This window comes from Brachycentrus maculatus, unplaced genomic scaffold, assembly GCF_059751285.1.
Source record: "Brachycentrus maculatus isolate JH-2025_06_01 unplaced genomic scaffold, ASM5975128v1 h1tg000130l, whole genome shotgun sequence".
Taxonomy (NCBI): Eukaryota; Metazoa; Arthropoda; class Insecta; order Trichoptera; family Brachycentridae; genus Brachycentrus; species Brachycentrus maculatus.
The window spans coordinates 97,688-107,267 of NW_028280883.1; positions in this window are offsets into that span (position 1 = coordinate 97,688).

Sequence of the window (9,580 nt, forward strand, 5' to 3'; positions counted from 1 at the left end):
ATATCAATGCCCGTTGTCTGCTGTGAATGTACTAACTTGAAATGTCAATATTTCATTGAATAAATAATGTAATTCTTTCATAAATTAAAGCGTCCATTGCCATGGCTAAGATTTTCGACTTTTACATTCATTTAATTTTTTTATATATAAATAAGAACCAAATATAAGCCTTTTTACAAGAGTTTGGAGTCAAGAGTCATTACAGAAGCCTCTTATTTGTATTCGTTCATATTTGTAGTTATCAATTATCAATCCTCGGTTTGACATAACCCATTGCCAGAGATGTTAAACCGAGGATTCGTTATCATTGGTGACAAACAGCAATGTTCAAATGTCCAGAAATAAAATTTTACAACACGATCGCAAGAGATCATAAACATGAATTACAATATATGCAAAATATATCTAAACATTTAGGTTTATCTGTGGTCAAATCCACAGAAATTGACGCTATTCAGGAGATTATTGTATTATCCTATCGGCAATCTCCATCTATATTGTGACAATTTCTATGGATTTCACCGTAGACTTTACATTTTGTTTGAGGTTAGGTACTCGATATATAGAAAAAGTGATAAATGTGACGTTTGGACAAGTATTTTAGGCAGATCATTTTGTTTACACCGCTAATATTTATCACATTTACAAATCCTTGTTGAATCTTTTTACTAATCATACACTGAAATAGCTGTATGAATATCTTAGAGTAGAATTTTTTTAAATCTGGAAATTTGTCGGGACATTTTTTTTTCAAATATAAAAACAAAGTTTTTAAAAATTCACTACCAAATAGTATGGTGACTCTTAGTCTATAATACAAAACACCAAAACGAATAAAAATTATTTATTGCTTTTCCGATTCCTTTTTACAGTTAATTTTATAAAAGATTTATACAATTCTGTCCGCATTCCAATGTTATGCCAAATTTTTAGAAAGTGTCGGGAGGAGAAGACAGGATGCCAAAATTTTCTAGCGTACAGTCGGCATTCTATCCTCTCCGGGTTAGCTAGATATATATTTGGCTCCGCATTCAACAAGCTGCAACATTTTCCGCCAATAATAGACACAACGTCGTGAAGTTTTTAACGACTTTTAAGGCTTTGAGAAAGTTCAATCGCATCTTCTTGTACAGGTTGGTTTCACTTCGAGTTGAACAAGCGTCCAACTTATTCAAACTAAATTGAACAACTTACAAATTAAAGTGGACGTTTTACAAAACAAATTGGACGTTTGTATTACGTTTGTTGAGATTCATATTAGTACTACATATACCGTCGTGTGAATACGGCTGTCCAAACTCAAAACACAGTAAAGGACATTTTTTTTAAAAAGGTTTTTTCTTGCAATTTTGAACTAAGTAGAATCTACTTAGTCCAAAAATGCAAAAAAAACCTTTTCAAAAAAATCTCCCTCACTGTGTGTTTAAGTTTGGACATCCGAATACCTGCCCGCATCTTTTATTAAGACTAGCGAGTGCGTTAGTCATCAAGTTGGCAAGCCTGCACGGGGCGCTGTCATAGTCTGTGTGCGCGATGTGTACTCAAGTTTACAGACAACATTTTCAATACTATTTTGAATCATGAGTACTACAAGACTCGCGCGTACTTTGAATCGCTGTACTTTGAATATATTTTGAAACTTTTTTTATAAAATACAATATAATGTCCAATGCCATTTGTTGGATATCCAATTTAATTTGTAAGGTGTCAAATTTGATTTGTAAAAAAAATTATTTGAAGTGAAAAACTATGCAGGTTTTGCTAAATTTAACATACAGAGGTATTGGGACATAATTCTTTAGCGTGTCTGTAAAAGAGCGCCAGACAATTGAATTACTTATCTAATAATTACACTGGTCAACAATTTACAACATTAATTTTGTAACTGGCATGAAAATAACTGATCTTTATGCACTTTGCATAGCTGAATTCAAAAACGAAAGCAAAAAAAATGTAGCACGTCAGATTTTTTAGTTATGGATATTTTTCATTCTGATATAGACTAAAGTTTATCTTATTATTTATTTATAAATATATTAAAAACCCTTATCCGCACCCAATGGTGCATAGGGCACTGCGTCATATAAACGCAGTGTTATTTTGATCGTTTACGCATGAAGGAAAGGTGGTCAGCCCTCCGCTTAAGGTACCAGTCCAGGGTAATATTAAATAAATATTACAGTGAAAAAATCACTTATATTTATTTTAACCCCCTTGGGAATCGAACCCGGGACTTCCAGAATGGTAGCCGAGCGTGCTGACCATTACACTACGGAGGCGGACAAGCATTATATATTTATAAATATATATAAACATATAATGCTACCGTATTCAAAATTAATAAGTTAATATATTTCCACTGTTACTCCATAATTATCTATAGACCTTAGACTAAAACGTGTCTAGATACCAACCACTATTACAGTTTCAACATATGGGGTCCATACAAACATAATATGACTGTAACATCAAAATTTGACGTGATACAAGCTTGTCACCATATAGACTTTGAATAAGAACGATTAACTTAGTCCAAATCAGTCAACAAAATTTCAGTTACAAAATCATTATTGGCCAGTGTAATTATTTGAAGCACTAATATTGTGATTTTTGGTTTTAAGGAAGAAGCTATTAGCTTGGATACCCGTTGACATTACAAGATACATCAGTTATGAATTACAATCAATCCGTATAACATTGAAAATTCATTGATTAATTTAGCGATTTGCATTTAACACACTTGGAACGCGAAAGGTATTTCTACCCGTTGGGTCGATTGATGCTTAACCGGATCCACGCGGCTCGCATAACCGTATGTGTTTTAACAAGACATGCCCCATACGCGGCTGACATAAGCGTTTGTGTTTTCACTTTGCTCCAAGTCTCGAACCTCAGTTCAACTTGGAGGGATTTTTTCATGGTGTGGAACTTTGGATAAAATAATACGTCAATCCTCGGCCTTATGACATCTGTTGAAATATCTGACTAATAATTTTTAACATCACAAGGATAAATAAAAGAACAGATCCCTGATTTTTCTTGCGGTCGGTAATTAGCCCGCGCCATAATCATGCCCTATATCTGTCTCACTCTCGACGCTACGCATCGCCAGTGGGTAAGAGTGACACGCGATGCGAGCTTTGATTTATTTATGTTACGATCTTATTTGTTTATATTACGATATATTTCAAGAATAATGTGACACAAGTGTATTATAGAGTACCAAAAAGGCACAATGAATCCCATTGAACGTTTTTGTTTAGGAAAATAAATCGTTTCTTAACTAAATACATGATAAAAGTAATCATTTTAAAAACGGCTAAATACCGCCGCGTACGGGCGTCTCTCAGGAACAATGTTGACGCAGTTAAAAGGTTAAGGACGGGAAGGGTATTTTTACCTTCTGCGCCAGCCTCATTTCAAACGCAGAAAAGAGGGAATAATCCAATGTTTTTATATGAATACTGTACATCAATCTGTTTAGGCCTTAACTATATGTATATAATTATCGAATCCTGTCGCCAGCGGTCTGCAGGCGTAAAAAAAACCTGTCTGAAATGTGTTAAGATACTTATGAAATTTATAGATTTGTCATCAAATACACATTTCATTTATTGTTCCAGTAACATTTTCTAAAATTAGTGAGTATTTTTTTTACAACATTTTGAGTGTGTCCAAATACTTGTTCACAAAATCTGGATATTCTCCAATTACAGGAGTTATTTTCATATTATTTTTTGACATCTCATCAAAGATGAAGAAGAATATGGAAGTCTGGGCATTTACGGGGCTGACGACCGTCATAGGCTGGTTTAAGTGATCACTTTACACACGTGTAACATTCACCAATTCTACCCATTATTGACAACCACACTACTCAAATTCTTGGAAGTTCTATATATATGAACCAATTTAGAAACCTTGTTCTTGAATCACTAGAACTTCACTAGAGACATCTATTGGTGAGATGTAAAGAAGCTTTTTTATTAAGCAGAAACTCTTATATTAGTATGTGAGATCCGAATCCTGGATTATATTCACACACTGGTAATTGGAGATAATCCAGATTTTGTGAACAAGTATTTGGACACACTCAAAATGTTGTGAATATTTCTTGTCTACAAACTCTTCGTTTTATCTAGTTATCTTACGAATTTCACCGCAAACATTTATGAAATAGAGGTAATATAAAAAGTAATCAATAAAAATGTACGGTTTGAATCACTAGAACTTCACTAGAGACATCTATTGGTGAGATGTAAAGAAGCTCTTTACTAAGCAGAAACTCTTTTAGAATTGGTGAATGTTACACGTGTGTAAAGTGATCACTTAAACCAGCCGATGACGGTCGTCAGCCCCGTAAATGCCCAGACTTCCATATTCTTCTTCATCTTTGATGAGATGTCAAGAAATAATGGCGAGTATTTGTTGCTCCCTGTTAAATCAGGATAACATGTAGAACTGCCTAAATACTACAAAATAAAATTTTATATTTTTAACAATACAAGTCATAATGATATCTCCGAACCAATAAATTTCATAAATTTTGACTCGTTTTTGATGTTAAACTGAATGTTGGCAACTGATAAAAAAATCTACGTTTTTTATTGGCGTATAGTCCCTTTTTTGTAAATTGGATAGAAAGAGAGAGAAGTTAAGACTAGTACTTTGGCTATTTTTACGAGGGAATAAAAATGCAAAGTAATACGTATTATATTACAGGGCAGAGTGGAAGGTAAATGCAGCATAGGAGGCGTATATCCTGACTCCATAACTTGGGAGAGTGGTTCCGCTGTAACATTGAGTCGCTGCTTCATATATTTAATAACGGGCCCCTTGGTACTATAAAAACATTTCATAATTTTTTTTTAACGGTAGAACTTTCCCAAAAGCCTCTTATTTCCATATAAATATCTTTACAATCGCTCGAGTATCGCGCGGTACTAAGCGTAATACATACATTCCATCAGTGCACATTGGTCTAATTCTATCACATTTTATTTCCCAGAAATTTTCACCTTGGCGTTTCTCCCGCAAAAATAATAATTGAACCAAAATTACCCGTTTCCATATCTTGCAAAATGAACCACTGCTATATAGTCGCTAAAGCGCAGTAAGAACACATGCCGAGTGTTTGCGATAAGATTGCAAGGGCTAAGAAGATTGACAAGACTGTCAGAAATGAAGACCCTAAGGAGCATATCTGGCAAGAGTCTACGAGATAGAATAAGGAACACCAGGATAAGGGAAATATGCGAGATCCAAGATGTCGTTAGGTGGGAAAGACAACGAAGGAGACAATGGTATACGCATGTGAGGAGAATGGAACCATCCAGACTGCCCCACATTGCACTGCACAAGGCAGACCACCAAAGAGATGGATTGACAGCTGGGAATCCACATCACAGGAGGCTAATCCCTCTTAAAAACAGGTCACAAGGTCTACACCAAGAAGAAGAGGCCATTATTAGGTTTTCGCATTTGACCATATTGGAATTGACCTCTTTGGCTGATGAGTTTTAATGGAGATTTTATTCGGTATAAGAAACACCTCAACATGACTCCCGTCAACGCGTGCCTAAAATATTTCTATGCACAGTCCGGATATCTAATAATAATCAAAGTCCGGAAGGTGTCCTATCTGGGGCATGTGCTTAGAGGAGACAAGTACGAGCTATTGCACCTGGTGGAGGGTCCACGAGTGGGCAGAAGGCAGATCTGGCTCCGGAATATATGAGATTGGACGGGGATCAGGACTGTTTAGAGCTGCCCGAGACAAGGACAATTACTCTCAAGTGATGTCGGGGAGACCTAACATGAGACATGAAGAAGAACAAGATACTCTTACTGCGTTTTAGTATCTATATATAGTATAGTCTATATATAAAATTTCCAAAAATTCAAATATTTTTTATGTCAAGTGTTAAAATAATACTAGAGAACACATATGGGAGTGGTGAAATAGCTGTGGGAAATTTGGGTGTTAAAAACGTGTTTCATTGTAAGTTTTAAGCATGCAAACCCAGCGTTGAACTCATTCACCGTGTCACCTGAATGCTTTGTTTGGGTCACAGACCATTTGAAAAAAAAAAGATAAAAGTTTTCAATCATTTAAAAACTGAAACATTGGCTTATAAATCTAATATGTATTACATATTAGTTTAACTTTAGGTTTAAAATGCTATTAAATTACCAATATGGTGTGTCCAAATATTTGTTCACAAATTTCGGTAAAAAATATCTCATTGTGATAAACATAGTTATTAAGATGGGAAATGGGTCCGGGCATTTACAGCACTTACGACCCGTCATTGGGTGGTTAACATGATACACTGTATAACGTTCACCATACTTACGGAAACACTTCACATTTCAAAGCAAAAATGTCAGGGTCTAAATAAGTGATCACTTAAACCAGCCAACGATGCAGACTTTTATATTCCCATCCCAATAAATTTTTCATTTATGTTGATATATCAACAAAAATCTTGCTAGTAAATAATTGAAAATTACTTATTTAGAAACACACCAAATGGTGCATAGGGCACTGCATCAAATCGCAGCAATATTGATTTGATCTTTAATTTCATGACGGCAAGATAATCAGTCCTGCACTGCAAGTCAGACGCCAGTTTGCAAAATTAAATAAATATTAGAGTAAAAAATCGCTTGCGTTTATTTCGACTTCTCCGAGAATCGAATCCGGGACCTCCGACACGGTAGCCAAACGCGCCAACGGAGAAAGTAAACAGTCTACGTGCCAAACAAGCAGTTACCAGGTGAGTTCGCCGATGCACCAATACACTGATAGAATGCTTGATATAGGATATACGTATAGTAGAACTCCTCTAATTCACCACTTTACGCTAAAATAAACAAATCCTGTACGGTAGAACTTGAACTTTGATGTGTTACTTGAGCCCAGTACAAAAAAAAATTAATCTGTATTTGGTCTACAATAATAAACATATCGTGACAATTAGTGTCACCTGAAACAATGAACCATGTCGATACGTTCATTATTGAAGACCAAATACAGATCTACATATTTTTTTTGTACTGGGCTCAAGTAACACATCAAAGTTCAAGTAGCCCCGTTCTACGGTACTCAAAAATTACTTATATATTGTTCCCTGCATTAAAAATATTTCGTCCGCCTCCGTAGTGTAATGGTCAGCAAGCTCGGCTACCGTTCTGGAGGTCCCGGGTTCGATTCCCAAGGGGGGTAAAATAAATATAAGTGATTTTTTTCGCTGTAATACTTATTCAATATTACCATGGACTGGTACCTGAAGCGGAGGGCTGATCACCTTTCCTTCATGTGTAAACGATCAAGATAACACTGCGTTTATATGACACAGTGCCCTATGCACCATTGGGGTGCGGATAAGGTTTTTTTTTTAATATTGCAATATTTATTGTTATTCAAAGTGTAAAAGAAAAACACTAGGTTTTTACCACTTGAATTATATTTATTTTATTTTAAAGACTAGTTTCAGACGGTATGCTTCCATGTTCGGGTCTAAATATAAACTATGTTTATATGGTTCATATTTAGACCCAAAGATGGAAACGTAGCTTCCAAAACTAATCGTTAAAATAAAATAAATATATGTTTTGAATATTGAAAACATTAACTTTGTGGATCATATTGATATATTATTTCGAGAAATAAAAATACTTTGTGTTCTGATCCACTCACATTTTTATTTAACCAACTAGTTTCGGCAACAACCTGTTGCCCTCTTCAGGGTTACATTTATTATTAGTAATAAATGTAACCCTGAAGAGGGCAACAGGTTGTTGCCGAAACTAGTTGGTTAAATAAAAATGTGAGTGGATCAGAACACAAAGTATTTTTATTTCTCGAAATAATATAAAATAAATATACCTCAAGTGGTTAAAAACAAGCGTTTTTCTTTTACAATTTCATTTTGTGGCAAGACACGAATAAATTATAAATAATATAATACTCGTGTGGTAAAAAAAACAAGTGTTTTATTTATAATTAAAAACATTGCAAATACAGTAAACGTACAGAGGGAACTTTATATGCAGCTAATGTTTTTAAATTGTGTTTTTAATTTTAAATGACTCATTTCAGTCTTGTCCGTTAATTAAAATGTAAAAAATCAATTTTAAACAATAACTCCATCTCCGATGACGCAGTACCGTAGAACGGGGCTACTTGAACTTTGATGCGTTACTTGAGCCCAGTAAAAAAAAAGGAATCACATCTTTAATTGTACTACAATAATGAACGTATCGACATGATTCATCGTTTCCCTGACAGGTGACACTTATTGTCACCATACTACCATCGATAGCACGATCTAAATTTTTTTTGTACTGGGCTCAAGTAACACATCGAAATAAATAAGTAACACATCAAAGTCCAAGTAGCCCCGTTCTACGGTACATATCTTAACGTTATATGGGTGTGTACTTTAAACCGTACAAAACCTATGATTATTGAAGATGAGTGATATGAGGCTAATCCCTCTTGAAAACAGAAATGATATGATAATCTTCTTCTTCAAACCCTTATCCGCACCCCAATGGTGCATAGGGCACTGCATATAAACGCAGTGTTATCTTGATCGTTAACACATGAAGGAAAGGTGATCAGCCCTCCGCTTCAGGTACCAGTCCAGGGCGATATTGAATAAATATTAGAGTGAAAAAATCACTTATATTTATTTGACCCCCCCCCCGTGGGAATCGAACCCGGGGACCTCCAGAATGATAGTCGAGCGTGCTGACCATTACACTATGGAGGCGGACATGATAATACATGCATATAAATATTGAAGGTAAAGTAAAAAAAAAAACTTTGTCAAGGATCAACCGAGTGTGGATAAGAGGGGTTCTACCATAATTCAACTCAAACCGGAGCGGCAGAAAGGCCCCGTAGACAGCGAAATGAAACTAAGCGTAGACGAGACGGCGATTGTGACAAAATCCACATCACTCTCCGTAACATACAGTGTATTCTATACAATTCATTTACAATTAATAAAAAATTATCTATATTAAATTAATGTATACATATAATTGTGATGCCCGGGCCAACGGTTTACAGTAAGTCCTCTACTTAAGTGATTAATTCCTTCAAAAGGTTTTCGTATAAGTCGAAAAATCACGCACGTTGAATTTTGTCATCGTTGATATACGGTATGTAATAATATGCGCTAATTTCAAACTATATAGTGCATATCGCTCACTCCTTTCAACAACGTCATACATCAAAAAACTTGATTTTTCAGGAGATTGTTTTTAAAGTTAAAAATTATAATCAAATTTATTAAAAATAAATATCAAGCCACTTACTTTTTACAGTGCAACATATCTTTTTAGGTAAAACCTGAATGTTTTTTCTCCATTTGAAAAATATTTAGTATATTTAAAAAAAATAATTAAACAATACATTTTCTTCAAAATGCAAAAACAACACTTTCTGCTCTGTAGCGGGTGAATATCGAGTTTAAAATATACCGCTTTTGCTGGGATATAGTACATTTTCTGGGCATTCTGAAAACATGCACAACTGGAAATTGACGATTTTTGATATATGACGTTC